Source organism: Mesoplodon bidens (genome assembly GCF_964165515.1).
Source record: "Mesoplodon bidens genome assembly, chromosome: 1".
NCBI classification, from domain to species: domain Eukaryota; kingdom Metazoa; phylum Chordata; class Mammalia; order Artiodactyla; family Ziphiidae; genus Mesoplodon; species Mesoplodon bidens.
This window is the reverse complement of record NC_138176.1, coordinates 212,724,420-212,746,010: the sequence shown is the minus strand read 5'-3', so window position 1 is coordinate 212,746,010 and position 21,591 is coordinate 212,724,420. Positions and strand designations below refer to the sequence as shown.

Genomic DNA, 21,591 nt, shown 5'->3' with positions numbered 1-21,591 from the left:
ACCATGCTTTTCAACAAGAGAAGCCACCTCAATGAGAAGCCAGTGCACCGCAATGAAGAGTAGCCCCGCTCACAGCAGTGAAGACCCAACACAGCCAAAAATAAATAAATAAATAAATTTATTTATTTTTTAAAAAAAGAACTAGATAAAGTTAATATTCCGTAGGTGTGCTGCATGTAGGTGTATCCATGCAAAGTTGTACTCACCTTTTCCTCTCTTTGCTAGGAGATTTACATAGCCGACTTTATCATTTCTTTGCCATTATTAAGAAATACAAGCCTTATGACCCATAACCCACAGGTACTCTTCCCACTTCTTACTGTAAAAATCACTAGTGTTTCTTTAAAAGTTCCTATATGTGCCTAGAGAAAAAAGAAAGGATGGCTTTTGTCTCTTAAGTACTAAGTAGTCCCTTCTAGAACCTGAGAACGTGGTCAGAAAAATAAGATTGTTTTTCCCAGTTGGAACTTTTGATACATTTTCCATAGAAACAGTAGGAAGGTGTAGTTTTGGCTCACTGTGTTCAGTAAGTTTCTATGGAATTATGACATGTCTACCCAGCATTGAATTTCCAGGGCTGTAGATTTAGAGTTCTAAACAACTGAATGAAAATGATCTTTTAAACGCAGTCTGTAACAGTGATTTTTAATGTAGGTGATCTTTATATCTTAATAATAACTAACACAAAGCACTTACTGTATGTCAGGCACCTTACTAAGTGTTTTACATATATTTATTCATTTAATTTTTAACAGCAAACCGATGAGGTAGGTATTATTCTTATTTCACAGTTGAGGAAACCAAGGCACGGAGAGATTAAGTAACTTTGTGTGACTAACTTGCCCAAGATCACAGAGCTAATAAGTGGCGGGGTGGAGTTCAAGCTAAAGCAACCAAGTTCCAGGGTGTGTGTTCTTAAACATGACACTGTCTTTCCCATAGGCATTTAACGTGTGTTCCTTGTGTGACTTGGAAAGATTAATTTGATAAACTTAATAGATACTTTGCTACAGCTCTAAAAGAAAATATGTGGACATTTATTTTTAGTTTCTGTTGTACTACAGTGTTTGCTAACTGATATCCAAAGTATAGAATCTTAAGAAAATATCACCAAGAAGAAAATATCACCTTGGTGTCTAAATTTGAGGACTAAACAAGTAGTTATACTGGCAATACTGGTCCAGAACTTTGTGCGTTGATTTCTAAAGAAAGTGAATGGTCACTCTTCTCCCCCTTTTCATTTGATTTCTGGACCTGTCAATTCATATGATTTGCCAGTTAAAATATTTTGCTAGTGAAAACAGTGTAGTGAAATTGAAAAAAAATTTGCAAACGTGGAATTTACTCTCATCTACCTTTGTACTTTTTTTTTTTTTTTTTTGCTGTACGTGGGCCTCTCACTGCTGTGGCCTCTCCCGTTGCGGAGCACAGGCTCCGGACGCACAGGCTCAGCGGCCATGGCTCACAGGCCCAGATGCTCCACGGCATGTGGGATCCTCCCAGACCGGGGCACGAACCCGCGTCCCCTGCATCGGCAGGCGGACTCTCAACCACTGCGCCACCAGGGAAGCCCTACCTTTGTACTTTTAGTAATTTTGGTGAAAGGTCTGGCAAAGAGTTAAGCAGTTGTTTTGAAAAAGTTTCAGTTGTAGTATGTTGCTAGTCTTAAAAGCTAAATTATTTGGGGAAGGTAGAAGTAATAAGACCATAAGATTTCTCTGAAACCCATGTCTTTGCAGTAATCTTTACTTTTATTTATTTTTATAAATTTATTTAGTTTTGGCTGCGTTGGGTCTTCGTTGCTGTGTGCAGTTTTTCTCTATTTGCAGCGAGCGGGGCTACTCTTCGTTGTGGTTTGCAGACTTCTCATTGCGGTGGCTTCTCTAGTTGCAGAGCACGGGCTCTAGGTGCGCAGGCTCAGTAGTTGTGGCTCGCGGGCTCTAGAGCACAGGCTCAGTAGTTGTGGCGCATAAGCTAAGTTCAGTTGCTCCGCGTGTGGGATCTTCCAGGACCAGGGCTTGAACCTGTGTCCCCTGCATTGGTAGGCGGATTCTTAACCACTGCACCACCAGGGAAGCCCTGCAGTAATCTTTAAAGCTAAAATGTCTTTAGTTACATATTTTAAATGTGTTCATACAAAATGCTATACAAAAATCAGAAATTACAGAAATCTTTCTGTGCTTTGCTTATTACAGTGACAGTCAATAAGTTTTAGTATTTATGTGAACTAATATTAGTATTGCTATAAAAAATTCTTTCGGGGTTTTACATGGGTCATCTTAGGGCAACAGCTTATGTAACCACGGAGTCTGATAACTTAAAGTATTAACTAAGGTCAATATTTTAATGGAAAGATAAAATATCATAGTTTTTTAAAAATCTTAATATTGTGGGATAAATACTTTTTATAGGTGAGAAATTCATATTTCAAGTGATTTTTTTTAATTTTAAAACTTTTTAAAATTTAAAATTAAATTTAAAAAAAGTTTCTACCAAGGTCACATAGTTCCTTAAGTGAGAGAGGTAGAACTCCAACCCAGGTCCTATCTTCAAGCTTTATTACTATACTTAAAAAAAAACTAAAATTCAACCAAAACTAAAATGTCCAACTCTTTGCCTTCAGCAAAACTCTTACCTTATGGATAAAATTGATGCATAGGTCATCATTATACACAAATAAACATAAAATCATATCTGAAAGGATGTATCAGATGGTTTACGGGTGGTGGCATGATGAGATTAGGAGCAATACATTTTATTTTTTCTTTTGAACTTGTGTGATGTATTTTTAAATAATATTTAGTAAAATCTCTTGGGTTTTGGTTTATAGATAATGGTATTTTAGCTTTTCTGAATGGCTTTTTTCTTGAAGATGAGTAATAAATGCTCATGGTCCAAAATTCAGATGGATCTTTTTAGCAAACAGCTGGAGCCTGTGACCTCATTTTCAGAATAATGTTTTTAAATTAAATAAAATACATAGGATTACAAAGGAAACTAATTATATTGAAGTACAGTAAGGATTAAGTGAGTTAACATGAAACATTAAGGGTGCTGCCTGGCACAGGCAGAGTCCTGTCTTATTGGTGTGAAAAACCTATCTCCTGTCTATTTTCTCCAGTCACCTAGTTCTCTCCAAAGCATCCAATGTTAACCAGTTTTTTTGAGGATTCTTCTTAAAAAAGACTGTCCAAGAGAACTTTCTGTGATGATGGAAGTGTTCTATATTTGTGCTGACCAATACAGTAGCCACTTAGCGGCACTACTGAGCACTTGAAATAAGACTAATCCAACCCAGGAGATGAATTTTAAACTTGAATTAATTGTAATTTTTAATTAATTGAAATTTAATTCCATATGTATCTAGTGGATACCAAATTGGACAATGTGGCTCTAGAATCTAGACATATCCTGCTGTGTACAAACACATGTTGTATTATAACTTTGTAAGGTACAACTGAATATGACAAAGACCAGTTTGGTTGGACAAGTTATTTTTTAATTTTATTCTAGAAAATGTCTCTCTGTATTTTATTTTTAAATTTTTTTCTCTATATATTAAACTTTCAAAGATAATTATTTGGTCTTGTATGGACAATTAAAATTGTCCTAAAATTACAATTGTCCTATGACCTTGTTTTTCTGTTTAAGAAAATGTGTGTGTGAATAGCCCATTGTATACGTGGTCCACAACTCAAATTTTGTACAAAAGAGTATACAGTGAGGTCTTCTCAAGCTGATCCCATCCAGGTGGATCACTTATAGGGGCAACCACCATGGTCAGTTCATATCTTTCTCTAGAGATTTGTACTCAGTTGGCCCCCCATCCACGGATATCCATCTGAGGATTCAACCAACTGTGGACCAAATTTTGGAGAGCTGTCTGTACTATGCCATGTTATATAAGGGACTTGAACATCTATAGATTTTGGTATCTGAGAGGATCCTAGAACCAGTCCCCCAGAGATGTCGAGGGACAACTATATATACAAGCAAATATGATTTGCAATTGACTCTTGAACAACATGGGTTTGAACTGCATGGCTCCACTTATACATACATGGATTTTTTTTCACTTAATACGTACTAAAGTACTACGTGATCTGTGGTTGTTTGAATCTGCAAATGTGGGACCTTGGATGAGGAGGGCTGGCTGTAAAGTTATGTGTGGATTTAAGACTGTATAGAGGGTCAGTGTTCCTAACCCCTACGTTGTTCAAGGGTCAACTGTATATTCTTTCAAAAAAATAAATGGTAGCCAACTCTGTACACTATTCTGGCACATTGTGTTTTTCACTTAGTAATATATTTTTTAGAGCATTACATATAAACACAAAGCTTTCACTTTTTCTGATGGTATGTATTGCATGGTTTGGTCTTAAAACATTTTTATTTCTATACTGATGAACATTTAGTAGGGTTCAATTAAGGCATATAAGTATATTGGAGTTTATAATATTCCTGTATAGATTGTAAAAGAGAATGTGATTGTTAATTTGGGGATGAATTATAGTACCGTTTGTGTTTATTGGTGTGGTTATGTGATCCATACCAGATGAGCCAAGGACTAGGTGATAAATTGAACAATTAGAAAGATTGGTAACTACTATTATTATTTGAGAAAAGCAATAGAAAATTTACAGGCATGGAAGATTGTTAGTTATGCCCCCTAAAGAATCATACCTCCCTGTATCCATACCTTTGAGTAGTCTACAGCGCCCCCCCCCGCCCCCACCGGGCTTAGCTATATAACTTGCTTTGGAACCATGTGCTATTTCAGTGCTGTGATGAATAACCCTTTACCTGTGTCATTCTACACATGGGGTAGTATATCTGTAAGGTGAATGTTTTGGCAACAAATTGAAAATTTAAAAAGTACTGGTCAAATAAAACACTTCTGTGACTGTCGTTGTCCATCATGCTACAATTGTTTTTTTGTTGTTGTTGTTAGAGATCCTCTCTTTTCTAATAGCGAGATGCTTATATGTAGAAAAAATGTGAAATACATTTGTACATAAGTTTTAGAGTAATTAACTGAAGACCCATTACCCATCGCATAAGACAACATCAGTACCTCAATTTTTTTTCTTAATTTTTAAAAATTTTATTTATTTTTGGCTGTGTTGGGTCTTTGTTGCTGCGCACGGCCTTTCTCTAGTTGCGGGGAGCAGGGGCTACTCTTTGTTGCAGTGCGTGGGCTTCTTATTGCAGTGGCTTCTCTTGTTGCGGAGCACGGGCTCTAGAGCGCAGGCTCAGTAGTTGTGGCGACGGGCTTAGTTGCTCCGCGGCATGTGGGATCTTCCCGGAACAGGGCTCGAACCCGTATCCCCTGCATTGGCAGGCAGATTCTTAACCACCGCACCACCAGGGAAGCCCCAGTACCTTAATCTTATACTCTGTGGTGACATTTTCATTTCTTTGCCTCCTTCCCTACTTGCTATCCTGACTTTGATGTTAGTCATTCCCTTGAACTTTTTTCTTTTAAAGTATAATTATCTTTAGAGTTTAATCTCCCGTGTGTATATCTTTCAGCTGAGTATTTTGGTTTTGAAAAACTAAAAAACTTAGATGATGTGTAGGGAAAGTACAGTATTGCTACTGTTAGAGGTGGGTTCCTAAGATAAGCTGAACACCATTTCTGGGTTATAGTTTGGCTTCAGCTTCCTGGAATTTCTACTAGAGCCCATCTTGGGAAAACGAATGGGCAAGATCATGAACATGTTCTGGGAAACAAAGGACTCTACAGTTATCTGCTGGGGCTGTGGTATGGGCCAGGCAGAGCCTGCAGTTAGGAGAGTGGTCTCTTCAAGTGAGCTGCTCTGTATCTTGTTTAAGAATAGGTTAATTCTGGTGTGAAATTCTGAGCTGTTCCAGGGAGCAGGGCATAAAAGAGGAAAAGGGAGCTTTGTTAACATATTTTTAAGCTGAGTTACCAGTACATAAATGTTCAGGCCAGGGACTTCCCTGGTAGTGCAGTAGTTAAGAATCCGCCTGCCAATGCAGGGGACACGGGTTCGATCCCTGGTCCGGGAAGATCCCACATGCTGCGGAGCAACTAAGCCTGTGTGCCACAACTACTGAGCCTGTGCTCTAGGGCCCCGCGAGCCACAGCTACTGAGGCCCGTGCGCCTAGAGCCCATTCTCCACAACAAGAGAAGCACCACAATGAGAAGCCCGAGCACCGCAACGAAGACTCAATGCAGCCATAGATAAATAAATAAACTTAAAAAATAATAAATTTACGATTTAAAAAATACCAAAAAAAAATGTCCAGGCCAGACACATGGCAGTTGTTTTTTAATAAAAGGTACAATAGTGAGTCTCTTGGTCATAACAGCACATGAATGTAGCCTGAATCACATTGCTCCAGTCTAGACCATTGGCTCTCTATATCTGGTGCACACCTGTCTTTTTTGGATCTCTTTTGACTGTGTTCCTTATTTGCTCTCATATGATTTCTGTGTTGCACCCCTCTGTTTGCTGTATCTCTTGTTTTCCTCTTATTTGGTTACTTGTTTCACTTTGGTGGATCACATCTTCCAGAACTTTTTTGAGAAAAGGTACATGAGGGTTATTAAAGATTTCTGAGACCATGCCTATTGAACAATATCATATCTGTAGTTTGGCTGGGTGTAGAATTCTTTTCTTCAGAATTTTGAAGTTTCATGGTCATCTTCTCTTGTAACTGTTGATAACTCAGGAATTATTCTGATGACTCTTATTTCTTTTTTTTTAATGTGACCAATTCCCTTCTACTCACCAGAAATTTAGAGTCTTTCCTTGTCCCCGTTTCACAATGACATGCTCTAGTATGAGTGTTGTCATCCATTGTGCTGGGTACTTGTTGGACTTTAATATAGCAACTCCTATCCATCATTTCTGAGAGATTTATTGGTGATTTTCCTCTCCCGTTTCTCTTTGAAACAGTTATTCAGATATTGGATCTAGTGCAGTGGTTCGTTAGTGTCTGCAAGCTCTGATGCACTCTCACTCTCATTTAAATTTTGCTCTCATTTTCCATCTCTTTTTGTTTGGTTTTCTGGGAAATTTATTTTCCAAACTTTTCTGTCTCATAATTTTAATTTCCAGATGTTCTCTCTCTCTGGTCTTCTGAATGTTCATTTTTATAGCATTTTTATAGCTGTAATTGTGTGCATGCAAAATCTTAACTTATCCTTTTGAGGATATATAGGTACATATTTTTAAAGGCATTTTCTAGTCCCTGCCTGTCTGTTTCCTCCGAATTGCTTATTTTCTTTTTATTTTTGAACTCATGGCAGCAAGCCTAGGGACTTGGAGTAGGGGGAGGGGATGGAGGGATCTAGTTATTTCCCGAACAACTTTCACTGGATTCTTTTTAATTTACTCCCTTCCTTCACTCCCAGTTCTGAAAGGTGCTGCCAGGAGACTTTAAGGTGTATATTGATTACTTAGCCCTTTCCATCTGCATTCCAGTTCTTTTTTTTCTGCTCTTCCCATGGTTGTGGGCTTTTTTTTTTTTTTGGTAAATTACTATAGTTTTAGTGGGGTTTTGAGAGGGAACAGAATTAGAACCATTTATTTATTGAAACATTTGAGTGTCTATCATGTGCCACGCACTCTTGAGTGCTTAACCCACCTCTCTCTTAACCGAAGAGTTACTGGATTACTGAATAGAAAAGAAATAAAGAACTAACACTTATTACCACATTTAAAAAGTAACTTTTTGTTGCATTCTAGTGTTAGTTTTTTTTAGTTTTTCTTTAGGCAAAAATTGCCAGGAATAATAAACCTAGCAAGTTCTTTGCAGCATTCATATACCCAAATGCCAGAGCCTTCAAGTGCCCAGGAATTATAAACCCTAACAGTTAGTTTGCAGGCTTCATAAATAAAAGCAGTACAGCTCTGAGAGCTACAGTGGAGGACTTTAATAAGTGAAGAATCACTTAATCACATAATTTGCATTTAAAAGAGTTAATGTTGGAAAGATGTTAATTTTTCCTGAATTTTATGTGTAAATTCAGTATAAACTGAGTCAAAATGCCAAAATCTTTGCCAGTGGGGTGGGAAGCTATGCTTTATTTTTATTTTTTTTGAATTTTTAAATTTAATTTATTTTTTTATACAGCAGGTTCTTATTGGGAAGCTACACTTTATGCTGGGGTTCTCAAGCTGGCCTTAGGGCTGCTTTTGTGTGGCCTGCTAGCTAAGTTTTTTTTTTGTGTGTGGTACGTAGGCCTCTCACTGCTGTGGCCTCTCCCGTTGCGGAGCACAGGCTCCGCGGCCATGGCTCACGGGCCCAGCCGCTCCGCGGCACGTGGGATCTTCCTGGACCGGGGCACGAACCCACGCCCCCTGCATCGGTAGGCGGGCCCCCAACCACTGCGCCATCAGGGAAGCCCTTTTTTTTTTTAAATTTATTTTGGTTGCGTTGGGTCATGGGCTTTCTCTAGTTGCGGCAGGCGGGGGCTACTCTTCGTTGCGGTGCACGGACTTCTCATTGCGGTGGCTTCTCTTGTTTCGGAGCACAGGCTCTAGGCGCGTGGGCATCAGTCATTGTAGCACGCGGGTTCAGTAGTTGTGGCTCTAGAGCGCAGGCTCAGTAGTTGTGGCGCACGGGCTTAGTTGTTCCGTGGCATGTGGGATCTTCCCGGAGCAGGGCTCAAACCTGTGTCCCCTGCATCAGCAGGTGGATTCTTAACCACTGCACCACCAGGGAAGCCCAGTAGATAGCCTCTTAAGCCTCCTTTCATTTAGTAATATGTGTTTAAGATTCCTCCATGTCTTTTCACAGCTTGTTAGCTTATTTCTTAGTGCAGAATAATATTCTATTGTCTGGATGTACCACGTTTATTTGGGACTGGTTAAATTAAAAATAAAGTGCCCTCCCCCACAAAAGTAAAGTTCTCATTATTCAGTCCTGAAATCTTTTTTCTCTTTTATGTTAACATTTTAAAATGATTTTTCCAAACATCACTTCTAGTGCCTATATCATAAACACCATGATTTATCTGTTGCCTTTTGTTTGTATCTTTTAATATATATATTGCCTCTAGTTTTGCTTCCTGATATAAAATATATAAAGCTTCTTTGTCCCGACAGTTCCTTTGGAGAAATCTCTTAAAAGTATAACTGGGTTAAAGAATATAGATGTTTTTATATTTGGAAGTTTGGATGGTTCATTAACTTAGGTGAAAGGATATAGTCATACTCTATAAACCTGGGGACATTTGAAACAGTGACTGTAGTACCTGGTTTTCTAATTTTTAAAGAAATATTGGTTGATTTCTTTTGAAAGATGGTTTAAATACGTGGAGAATAAAAGGATAAATCTAATTTTCTTATTAAACCATAGTTTACATTGAAATTTTAACTTTTAACATTACAGAACTTTAAAAAAACTAACACATGGAATTTAAAAAGAATTCAACTGCTTATTTGTTTAACTGACATGTTAAAATTAACTTTTAAAAAATATTTATTTTTTTAATCGTTTGGTTGCGCCGGGTCTTAGTTGTGGCAGGCAGACTCCTTAGTTGTGGCATGCAAACTCTTAGTTGCGGCATGCACGTGGGATCTAGTTCCCTGACCAGGGATCGAACCTGGGCCCCCTGCATTGGGAACGTGGAGTCTTAACCACTGTGCCACCAGGGAAGTCCCTAAAATTGATTTTTTTAAACTAATATTTAACCAGTATCATTAAATTTTAGTTATGCTTTTCAAAGTTTTAAAAGGAATAAACTTTAAAAGAAGCAGCAGTTAAAGTCTTTAAAATGTTTGTCTTTCAAATTGTAATTATAAATCTTTAAAGAATGAATGAAATAGAAATCATCATGTTATGGGAGCCAATATAATTTTGTGCAATGTAAATGCTTGTCCTAACATCATTTTGATGTTATTTTGAATCACTAATTTTTACTTCTGTATAATGTTCAACTTATATAAATTTCTCCTTAGTTATTTAAAAAATGAATCTTCTGGTAGCCTTTGGTTTAAGTAGTATTGATGTTTAAATTTTATTGTTAACCTCATCATTCTTGATCATACATGTTGGTTATTTCTTATGTCTCTGTCACACTTCCTGAATTTGTAGTCTTGCCCTAAGCTACATTAAGATGTGCAGAGTAATTTGGTTGACAGATATTAGTGTTCCTTTAGGAATTAGATTATTTTAAATGTAACAAGATGCCTACAAGTCTTTCTAGTTTTAAAATTACATTCTAGAAGATAAGAAATTCAAATGTGACCTATAGGAATTTTTTTATTAGTAGAATGTGGTTAAGTGTAATTTGCTGACTATCCAGAAGTACAAATTTTTAGCTATAGCATAGCAAATTTAACAGTGTTCACTTAAAAGTCTAGGGCTGGGTTTCCCTGGTGGCGCAGTGGTTGAGCGTCTGCCTGCCGATGCAGGGGACACGGGTTCATGCCCCAGTCCGGGAAGATCCCACATGCCGCGGAGCGGCTGAGCCCGTGAGCCATGGCCGCTGAGCCTGCACGTCCGGAGCCTGTGCTCCGCAACGGGAGAGGCCACAACAGTGAGAGGCCCACGTACCGCAAAAAAAAAAAAAAAAAAAAAGTCTAGGGCTAGTCACCAATTTTAGTCAGATAATTACATTATTATTACTTAAATAACAAATTGAACAGCTATTAAATTTTGTAGTAATTTTTAGACACAACACAATTTGTGCAAATGGTCAAAGCTCTTCCGTCTGTACCTCAGCTTTCAGTATTATTGTTTAGGTGTCATATTATATTAGTAAAAAGGAATATTAAAAAGTACTGTCTTGAATCAGAATTGATATATGGGATCTCACAGTTCTTTACATGAAAAATAAATTCTCCATTTGAGCAGCGTTCTAAACTTAAAAGGTTTGTAGTTTGCTAAATCTACGTATGTTGTTTATCTACTTTGGCTTTTTAGTTTATGGCACAAAGGTCACCAATTTGATCCTTTATTACAAGGAAGAAGACCTGCAAAGTCCACAGCTGCACTTTCCCTGATGAGTGATGCCAGATTAGCTGGTATTCCTTTACTATAGGTATATATTTGAAAACTGACACTGAAAACAGTTGGTTTAATTATTTGTGGTAATTTTCACTGTTTACACCAGATTTTTTTTCATTCCTTACAAGGCAGGTGGTGAGGCTTTATTTGTTTTTGTGTACTAGTTAATTAATTATACTAATTTATATATGGGAGTGTGCTGGGGGAAATGTATCTCTACTAAAAAGAGACCTGGGAACTGAATGTTTGGGTACTAAAAGGAAGAGTAAAGTATCCTGAAGTCTATTTACATATGTTGTATTAAAAAATAATCTTCTTAGAGTTAATTATTTGTATCCATAAAAGATAGCTTTTATATATGCTTTCCTATATTTCTAAGATATTTTGATCACATAGGCATTTAGTACACTGTCTTGCATAATATAAAATCAGTATAATCAATCATTGGTATTTATTTGCTTTTTCCCCTAGTAGTGGGATTGTGTGTGTGTGTGTTTGTGTGTGTTTGAAGAGTGAAGTGTACCATTCATGCCTTTCTTCTAATTTATTGGCAGTGGCATGCCCTTGGAAGATAGTGAAACTGTTAAGCCTGAGGCGGTGGTAGAAAGCATAGTACATAATGTAGGGTTATGCTGCCTGGAAAGAGTACCTTGGTAACAATATATAATTTATTATCCAATTTTGGGCACTGTGAGAGTGAACCAGGGTTTTAGTAATAATAATTATGCTGCAACAACAAACAGGTAAAATTTGGACACATAGTATTTCTAGCTATGAATCTTGACAGTCTTGTAATAAAATGTAGGATATAGATAGGACTTATTAACTTCCCAGGGCTTAAATTTGAAGAGCGGAGAGAGTAGTAGTTTCACAGTATTGTGAAGATTGAATATACTGAATAACGTATATAAAAACATGCAGCCCATTGCTTGTTAGTAACTGCTTAGTAAATGTTACATATCAAGTAAAAACTCATAGTTTGATACAAGTGTGAGGATTGGTGTTAACCACTTTAAAAATCATAAAACACTACCATCTTTTTCTCTTCTTACTTTTCTCACCCTTCTGTTCATTATCTCATATCTTTATTTAATGCCTTCAGTTTACTGAAATGTTGGGTTAGTAACTGGTAGAGATCATTATAGCTGCCTTGGCCATAATAGCATTTACATTTTTATTAAAGCCACAAATGGTCTTTGCCATTCAGCTAAAAAATAGTGAAGCAAGGAAGGGGAAATATAAGGAAGTGCTACTGGAGATGGGTTACCAATAATATTGTTATCTGTTATTTGGTACTATGGTGTTTTGCCCCGTATCTGTGAATGGCAGAGTTGGGATTCCAACCTGGGTAACATGGCTCCAGAGTGTGTAATCTAAACCAGTGTCTCTCATACTCTGGTAGAAAACTAGTTTTTGTTTTTAAACAATTTCCAATCTAATGTTTTGTAAAATGATAACAATAGGATAAAGAGATAAAAAAAGGCATACAAGATGTAAGCCTGAATTTTATATTATTAGTTTGAACAGACAAATATACTGTCAGATTACCATAAAATTTCTAAATGTTTACTTTCCATTTCTATACTTAACTTTGTTGTAGACTAGAACCTGCAGAATGTCTGATTTTGAGTGCTTTAAACCATTTTTAGTGCCAGGGAACTATTGATATTTGTGTACTTTTTGTTTTTTGGCTGTGCCGTACAGCTTGCCAGATCTCATTTCCCCAACCAGGGATTGAACCCGGGTCAAGGCAGTGAAAACCCAGAATCTTAACCACTAGGCCACCAGGGAACTCCCAATATTTGTGCATTTCAAATGAAGGCTTAGGTGATTGGTTGTCGTGAGGGGAAGGCTCCTTATATTTCTACAAGAGATAGTTTGTAAGTGTGTTAGGGCTGAGGGTTGCTAAGAAATCTTGAATGTTCATAGCCATGGAAAAAGTGCACCTTGGTTTTGGAATTTAAGCAGTGTAGATTTGAACATGGCTAGAAGGAATAATCTAAATTTTGTAGTCAGATTAGAGAAAACCCCACAGAACTGATGCTAGGTCCGGGAAATATCTAGCTTTATACTCTTAAGATTGTACCGCATGGTTAATAATTGTGACTGATACATTTGCTGATTTTTGCAGAATGCAGTAAAACTACTTGAAATTTTTTGCAGCTAATTGTTAGACTTGTCCCACCCTTGCTCGACTTTATTTCTTCCCCTTCAGCTTTACTTTCTTCTATTGGTGTGACAGCTACTTAGCCCTGGGACCACGAAATTATACTTTACATTAAAAAAAATTTTTTAATTGAGATTCACTTTATTTACAGCGTTGTGTTAGATTCTGGTGTATAGCACAGTGATTCAGTTTAATATATGTATGTATGTATGTACTTCTCCATACTCTTTTCCGTTATAGATTATTACAAGATATTAAATATAGTTCCCTGTGCTATACAGTAGGACCTTGTTGTTTATCTGTTTTATGTCTAGTAGTTTGTATTTGCTAATTGCAAGCTCTTAATTTATTCTCCCCCTCCATACATTTTTATTTGAATCTCATAAACTCAGCAAATCCAAAACCAGGTTTAATAACTTGTACTTAAACTGGTTGTCTCTTCTATTCCCTTACTTGTTATTTGTATTTAATCACTTTGACCTGTCAGTTAGTGGCTTCCATTGCTTACATGTGGAAAGGTACAGTTTTAGCCTGACCTTTGAGGCCTTTTACAGTCTTGCTCCAGCCTACCATTCTAGCTCTGTCTTTGGTTTCATGAACCCTCACTTTCAGACTCCCTGGTTCATTACTGTCTTCTAGGTAAACACTGTACCATCTCATGGCTTTACTCGCCATTCTACCCACTTGAAAAACAGTGGTTTTTCACTTGCAGATTGTTTTTTAGGTTAAAATTGTATTTGATTACTTTGAGAGTAGTCATAGTCTTTTTTTAAATTAATCTTTTTCTCAATTCACTTTTTCAAAAATATTTATTTGTTTATTTTTGGCTGCATTGGGTCTGCTGTGCGCGGGCTTTCTCTAGTTGTGGCATGGGGGAGCCTATTCTTTGTTGCGGTGCGCGGGCTTCTCCTTGTGGTGGCTTGAGAGTAGCCATAGTCTTTTAAAGTAGCCTTTCCTGGTTTGGGTAATTTTCGAACCTAGAAGTATTGATAAAACATGGATATTTTAAATGTAATTTCCAAAGAAAATTGCTTATGGGGGAGACCACCAAGCTGAGAGAGTAGGTAGAGGGATGTGTGGGACTTTCCAGTAGAGAATTTTGTTTTTAAAATGGGTGTAGGGAATTCCCTGGCGGTCCAGTGGTTAGGACTCTGCGATTTCACTGTGGAGGGCACTGGTTCAATCCCTGGTCAGGGACTGAAATCCCGCAAGTCGCCTGGCATGGCCAAAAACAAAAAACAAAAAACCCCAAAAAACAAAAAACAATGTAAATTTAAAACTATTTTACTGTCTGCTCTGTAGGAAGCAACCATAAAAATGACAAGTTTGTAAAAAGTTCCCATATAGATAATTTGATAATCTTGTTTATTGCTTCTTTGATGATCTCGTATAATTTTAAAATATCTAATTAAATCCATTTTAAACATATCCCGTGAAAACACCTGTTAAGGGTTTTTAGGGAGAATTTTGTGAAGTTGGTGCTACAAATATCCCATAGTACTCCTGTACCGACCTGTTTTTTGGTGATCCTAAGTCTTAGATACCTAACTAGTTAATAGCCTTACAAAGAATTTTAAGAGGAGATATAATTTCAAAATAATTTTATTTTTAAAGTCAATTTATATTAAAAGTACTTAGCAGGGCTTCCCTCGTGGCACAGTAGTTAAGAATCCTCCTGTCAGTACAGGGGACACTGGTTCGAGCCCTGGCCTGGTAAGATCCCACGTGCTGCGGAGCAACTAAGCCCGTGTGCTACAACTGCTGAGCCTGTGCTCTAGAGCCCACGAGCCACAACTACTGAGCCTGTTTGCTACAACTGCTGAAGCCCGCACACCTAGAGCCCGTGCTCCGCAACAAGAGAAGCCCGCTCACCGCAACAAAGAGTAGCCCCCGCTCGCTGCAACTAGAGAAAGCCTGCGTGCAGCAACGAAGACTCAATGCATCCAAAAATAAATAAATAAATAAATAAATACGTATTTAGCAAATTAAGACAAATAATGAATAATTTGAACATCTATTGTAGTTAATTGAGGTTTATGCTTAACTCGGGATTGACCTGAAAGTTTTGTTTTTGTTTTTTTTGCCACACCGAGTGGCTTGCGGGACTTCAGCTCCCGGACCAGGGATTGAACCTAGGCCATAGCAATAAACACGCCAAGTCCTAACTACAAGACTGTCAGAGAATTCCTCTTTTTAGGGTTCTTTTAAAAATGTACTTCATCATTCTTATTTGGCATATGTCCATAATTATAAGTCATTTTGATCAAAGAATTTCATTTATTTATTTGTTTGGCTAAACCAGGTCTTAGTTGTGGCACACAGGATCTTCGATGTGGCGTGAGGGATCTTTCATTGTGGCATGCTGGATCTAGTTCCCTGACTAGGGATTGAACCTGGTCCCCCTGCACTGGGAGCGTGGAGTCTTAACCACTGGACCACCAGGGAAGTCCCTGATCGAAGAATTTAATATAGCACGGCCATCATTCTGGATATTATTTCTTATTGTATATACTACCATGGATTCAAAAGGTGTAGGGGATTGGAATTTCCCCATAGAATAGACCACACCCATAGAATTAATCTGAAAGTTTAAAATAACATCCTACATGGCTATTACTTTTGTTTTGCTTTATCTAAGTTGAAAATAAGAAAAAAACCATCCTGATTATTTCAAAGTTAAGAGATTTTAAACAAAAAAATAAAACAAGTTGAAAGAAATGACATAAAATGATTTTATAATAAGGCGTGTTTGAGTAGTCTCAAACAAAAATAATGTTTTCCTTTTCAGTAATTTGCAACATAGTTGCAGACTCAAGAAGCTTACAGGGTGGCGGACTTCAGGTTGTGCAGTGGTTAAGAATCCAGTGGTTAAGAATCTGCCTGTCAATGCAGGGAACATGGGTTCAAGCCCTGGTCTGGGAAGATCCCACATGCTGCGGAACAACTAGGTCCGTGCACCACAATTACTGAGCCTGCACTTTAGAGCCCACAAGCCACAACTGCTGAGCCCATGTGCCACAACTACTGAAGCCCATGTGCCTAGAGCTCGTGCTCTGCAACAAGGGAAGCCATTGCAATGAGAAGCCTGCTCAGCGCAATGAAGAGTAGCCCCCACCCAGCGCTCGCGGCAACTAGAGAAAAGTCCGTGCACAGCAACGAAGACCCAACACAGCCAAAAACAAAATTTTTTTTAAAAAGTTTACAGGGTGGGGACTTCTCTAGCGGTCCAGTGGTTAAGACTTCGCCTACCAATGCAGGGGGGTTCGATCCCTGGTCAGGGAGCTAAAATCCCACATGCCGCAGGGCAACTAAGCCCACATGCCACAGCTAGAGAGAAGCCCGCACAGTGCAACGAAAGATCCTGCATGCTGCAACTAAGACTCAATGCAGCCAAAAAATAAATATTAAAAAGTATATGCATTAAAAAAATTTCTATTGATTATGAATGGATTGTTGTGATAAGTACATGACCGTAGCAAAATACGACCTGAGAAAATTTGTATTGAGAAAATATGCCCTTTTAATACATGATTTTTAATATTAATGTTTTCATAAGTAATCATGAAAATGATTTCTGAATCTTACTAGATTTGGTCTGTGCCATGTGAATGAGTATTTTTGTAGAGTATTTGAGTATTTTTTATTCTGTCATGAAAACAATTGGCTATTAATCACTTGCTTTATTAAGAGGAATTAAGAAATTCAAATAAGTTAAAAATTTAAACATCTGTTAAACTCTAGATAATAATTTAAAAGGCCCAAAAAGATGGGAATTCCTGGCGGTCCAGTGGTTAGGACTCTGCGCATGCCACTGCAGGGGGCACAGGTTCAATTCCTGGTTAGGGAACTAAGATCCTGCGTGCTTCACGGTGTGGCCAAGGGAAAAAAAAAGTCTAAAAAAGAAACATCAATACTACGCTTACATTAAAAAAGGGTTTCAAATACTGAAAAGATTGTTTATGGTTAATAAACATTTTTTTCAAAGTGTTTTAGAGCATTTGTCTTAATCTAGCACGTTTATATAATATTAAAAGCAAAGACTGAAAGTTTTTAAACTAGTATACTTATTCATACATCTACACAATCATTTAAAGATGAGTAGCTATATTTTAGTTACAGGAAAAGCCCAAAATTATATATTATTAATATAAAGGTTATTTCAGCTAATGTAGAATGTAAAATTCAAAGGAACGCTTTTTAAGGAAGTGAACATATTTTTTTCTGAGTTATTACCTGCTTTTAGTTCTTACATATCTAGAGACTTTTGATACCATCTAAGGTTTCCATCATTCTCCTAATGGTGAAGAGAGTAGAATAAGAGAAAAGAAAGGAAAGTACTAAAGGAGTTAGGAAGTGACATTTTGTACTGTATGAAACTTGTAATTATACTGTGATTGCTTGTCTTCTACATGTTGCTGAGGTAAAAGGTGTAAATAAGTGCTGTGAAAGTACGATTTGTAATGAGGATTGTGAACTTATGAGTATGTTTTACTTACCATTTGTCTTTTTTTTTTTTAAAGATGGTAGCCAATTCTTTTAAATTTTATTTATTTACTTTTTGACTGCGTTGGGTCTTCATTGCTGCACGCGGGCTTTCTCTAGTTGTGGTGAGCGGGGGCTAGTCTTCGTTGCAGTGCACGGGCTTCTCACTGCAGTGGCTTCTCTTGTTGCAGAGCATGGGCTCTAGGTGCGCAGGCTTCAGTAGTTGCGGCACATGGGCTCAGTAGTTGTGACGCACGGGCTCTAGAGCGCAGGCTCAGCAGTTGTGGCACACGGGCTTAGTTGCTTCGCGGCATGTGGGATCTTCCCGGACCAGGGCTCGAACCTGTGTCCCCTGCATTGGCAGGCAGATTCTTAACCACTGCGCCACCAGGGAAGCCCTGTCTTTTAATTTAGGTAAATAAGAGAATTTGCAGTATTTCTTAAGTTTGGGAGGAAGAGTATCTTTTTTCTTTTTTGACCACCCCACGAGGCATGTGGGATTCCAGTTCCCCAACCAGGGATCAAACCCATGTGCTCTGCAGTGGCAGCTCAGAGTCCCAACCACTGAACCGCCAGGGATGTCCCAGGAAGAGTATCTTTTATTCACACATCCAACCTCACAAATCCATATATACCTAGTCCTTTGGTAGGACCATCGTTACTATGTTAAACTCCACAAGGCATCATTATTATTATTCCTTTAAACTGTTAATAGTCTTTCATATGTTTACCCACGCATTTACCTTTTCCAGTGCTTTTCATTCTTTTTTGCACTTCCATTCTCTCATCTGGGAACTTTTCCCTCTAGCCTGAAACTTTCCTTTGGTGTTCCTCTTACTTTGGACCTCGGGTGTGAGAGTGTGTTTCTGTATGTGTCTGTGTGAGTCTGACTTGAGTTCTCTATTTCTGAAGGATATTTTTCCTAGGCACTGAATTCTTTTTTCTTTTTTAAAATATTTATTTATTTATTTGGCTGTGCCCGGTCTTAGTTGTGGCATGTGGGGTCTTTGTTGTGGCTGGTGGGATCCTTAGTTGCAGCATTCGAACTTTTTTTTTTTTTTTTTTAGAGAAAGTGAACAGTTTTATTTACGACACTATTTATAGTCACATTTCAGCATCTCAATATTCTAAGATAGTATATAATGATTTACATAATTTCTCTCTATAACATCATAATTTGCTTCAAAAATCTTGCTTCCAGAAGAAAATTCTTATTACTTAACATGAATCCCTATAATATTTATTGTAAAAATGCCAATTCTACTATTAATGATAGAGTAATAAAAGTCAGTAATATGTCTGTGTAATAATATGCAGTGAATAACAGCTTATCTTGTCATCAACTTAATAAAGTCCAAACATTCCCAAAGCAACAAGGATTTTGAGAATTACAGAGTCTGGACATCAATGCTTCCAATTACCCAGTTGTCCCCTAGACAGCTGGTACAACCTGGCACTAACATTTTTAAGTGACTTTTACATATAAAAATTTCAATTAAAAATATCAGAGAAAAATATATGTGTTCCAAGCATTGTTCTTTATAATATTTCGACTTTTTGCATTGATTAAAATACAGTTGGAGACAGTAAAACTGTGTGCAACAATTTCCAGAAATACATATAGTATCCATACATATGAAAAGACCCACCTCAATAAAACAAGATAATATTTAATATTTCAGACATTCAGAAGCATATGAATGCATTAGAAAAGGTCTTTAAAAGCTACATAATAAACCAGTAGTTAAGTCAGGAGAGGGATCCTAGGTTTCAGTAAGATCAAAGGTGAGTTTTTAATTTCTCTTGATTTCTTTTATCATAAATGGGTGTTGAAAGAAAGGTTTTTCTGCATCTATTGAGATGATCATATGGTTTTTATTCTTCAATTTCTTAATATGGTGTATCACATTGTTGATTTGCGTATATTGAAGAATCCTTGCATCCCTGGGATAAATCCCACTTGACCATGGTGTATGATCCTTTTAATGTGGTGTTGGATTCTCTTTGCTAGTATTTTGTTGAGGATTTTTGCATCTATATTCATCAGTGATATTGGTCTCTAATTTTCTTTTTTTGTAGTATCTTTGTCTGGTTTCGGTATCAGGGTGATGGTGGCCTCATAGAATGAGTTTGGGAGTGTTCCTTCCTCTGCTGTATTTTGGAAGAGTTTGAGAAGGATGGGTGTTAGCTCTTCTCTAAATGTTTGATAGAATTCACCTGTGAAGCCATCTGGTCCTGGGCTTTTGTTTGTTGGAGGATTTTGAATCACAGTTTTAATTTCATTACTTGTGATTGGTCTGTTCATATTTTCTACTTCTTCGTGGTTCAGTCTTGGAAGGGTATACCTTACTAAGAATTTGTCCATTTCTTCCAGGTTGTCCATTTTATTGGCATGGAGTTGCTTGTAGTAGTCTCTTAGGATGCTTTGTATTTCTGTGGTGTCTGTTGTAACTTCTCCTTTCTCATTTCTAATTTTATTGATTTGAGTCATCTCCATCTTTTTCTTGATGAGTCTGGCTAATGGTTTATCAATTTTGTGTATCTTCTCAAAGAACCAGCTTTTAGTTTTATTGATCTTTGCTATTGTTTTCTTGGTTTCTATTTCATTTAATTCTGCTCTGATCTTTATGATTTCTTTCCTTCTGCTAACTTTGGGTTTTGTTTCTTCTTCTTTCTCTAGTTCCTTTAGGTGTAAGGTTAGATTATTTATTTGAGATTTTTCCTGTTTTGAGGTAGGCTTGTATAGCTATAAACTTCCCACTTAGCACTGGTTTTGCTGCATCCCATAGGTTTTGGATTGTTGTGTTTTTATTGTCATTTGTCTCTAGGTATTTTTTGATTTCCTCTTTGATTTTTTCAGTGATCTCTTGGTTATTTAGTAATGTATTGTTTAGTCTCCATGTGTTTGTGTTTTTTACGTTTTTTTTCCCTGTCATTCATTTCTAATCTCTTAGCTTTGTCATGTGGGATCTAGTTCCCTGACCCCAAGGACTTCAGGGATTTTTACATAGATTTTTGAGGCTCACTCCTCTGCAGCTCACTTTTCTCTGGTATCCTGTCCTCCAAACCCACCTGCCTTATCAGTCCCTAAATGTTGGCTATTTTCTCTGTTCACTCAGACTGCCTGTGTCTGGAGACCATCATTAATTTTAAGCTAGTAGAGTAAGGAATGGCATTTGGTAATGATCATCTATGTGAAGATGTAAATTGATTGTGATGAGGAAATGCTGGTAAAAATGATTGGTGCTCTGGTGCTATTAAGGCATTGGCTACTCTGTGTAAATTTTAGGGCCTTAACTACTCTGTGTAAACATTTAAATTTATTCAGTTAAGTAATCAAGCCAGTAAGTTCCTATTGGTGTAGCGTTGTGATCATTAGCATTACAGTTGTGAGCAAAATCAAGATAAAGCCCTTGCTATGAGTGACTTCATAGACTAGTAAAAAGTAGTTACTGGAGGTGTCTTGTTGATAAGAAAAATGTATTTTATTTTGTAAAATGTGTATCACTTCTCTGCTCCTGAAGTCTTTTTTTAGATCATACATCTCTGATTTACAGAATGTTGTTAATGTGAACATATATCTGTATTGTTTTGCTAGTTGGATTTAAATCTGATATTCAAACCCTTGTTGCAGTGCCCTCCTTTTTTGTATCAGCTTTTGTTTCAGCTTCTGGTCCCTTTTCTTAGCTATCTGTTGATACCAATTTACAGTAGGGTGAAGAGTTATATGGATTAATGTGGAGAACACTTATTATTCCCAGCCTCCTTTTTTCCCTGACATTTTTAGATGACAATTATGTCTAGCCTAGAAGAATTTAAGTTCAAGCCAATGTCCAGCTTTTTTGCTTAGGGCCAATTGAAAATTACAGAAGTTGCTGAATTTTGTCACCATATATAATAACAGTGTAACATGAAAGCAAGGACCTGTGTAGTATTGCCTTGATCACTTTATAAA

General features: G+C 37.3%; 1 protein-coding gene across 4 annotated transcripts in view; it reads left to right on the top strand.

Annotated features, from left to right (window-relative positions):
- Nucleotides 1–21,591, top strand: part of EIF4E (eukaryotic translation initiation factor 4E) — a 46,168-nt gene that overhangs the window by 4,664 nt on the left and 19,913 nt on the right. The gene's annotated exons all lie outside the window — the stretch shown is intronic.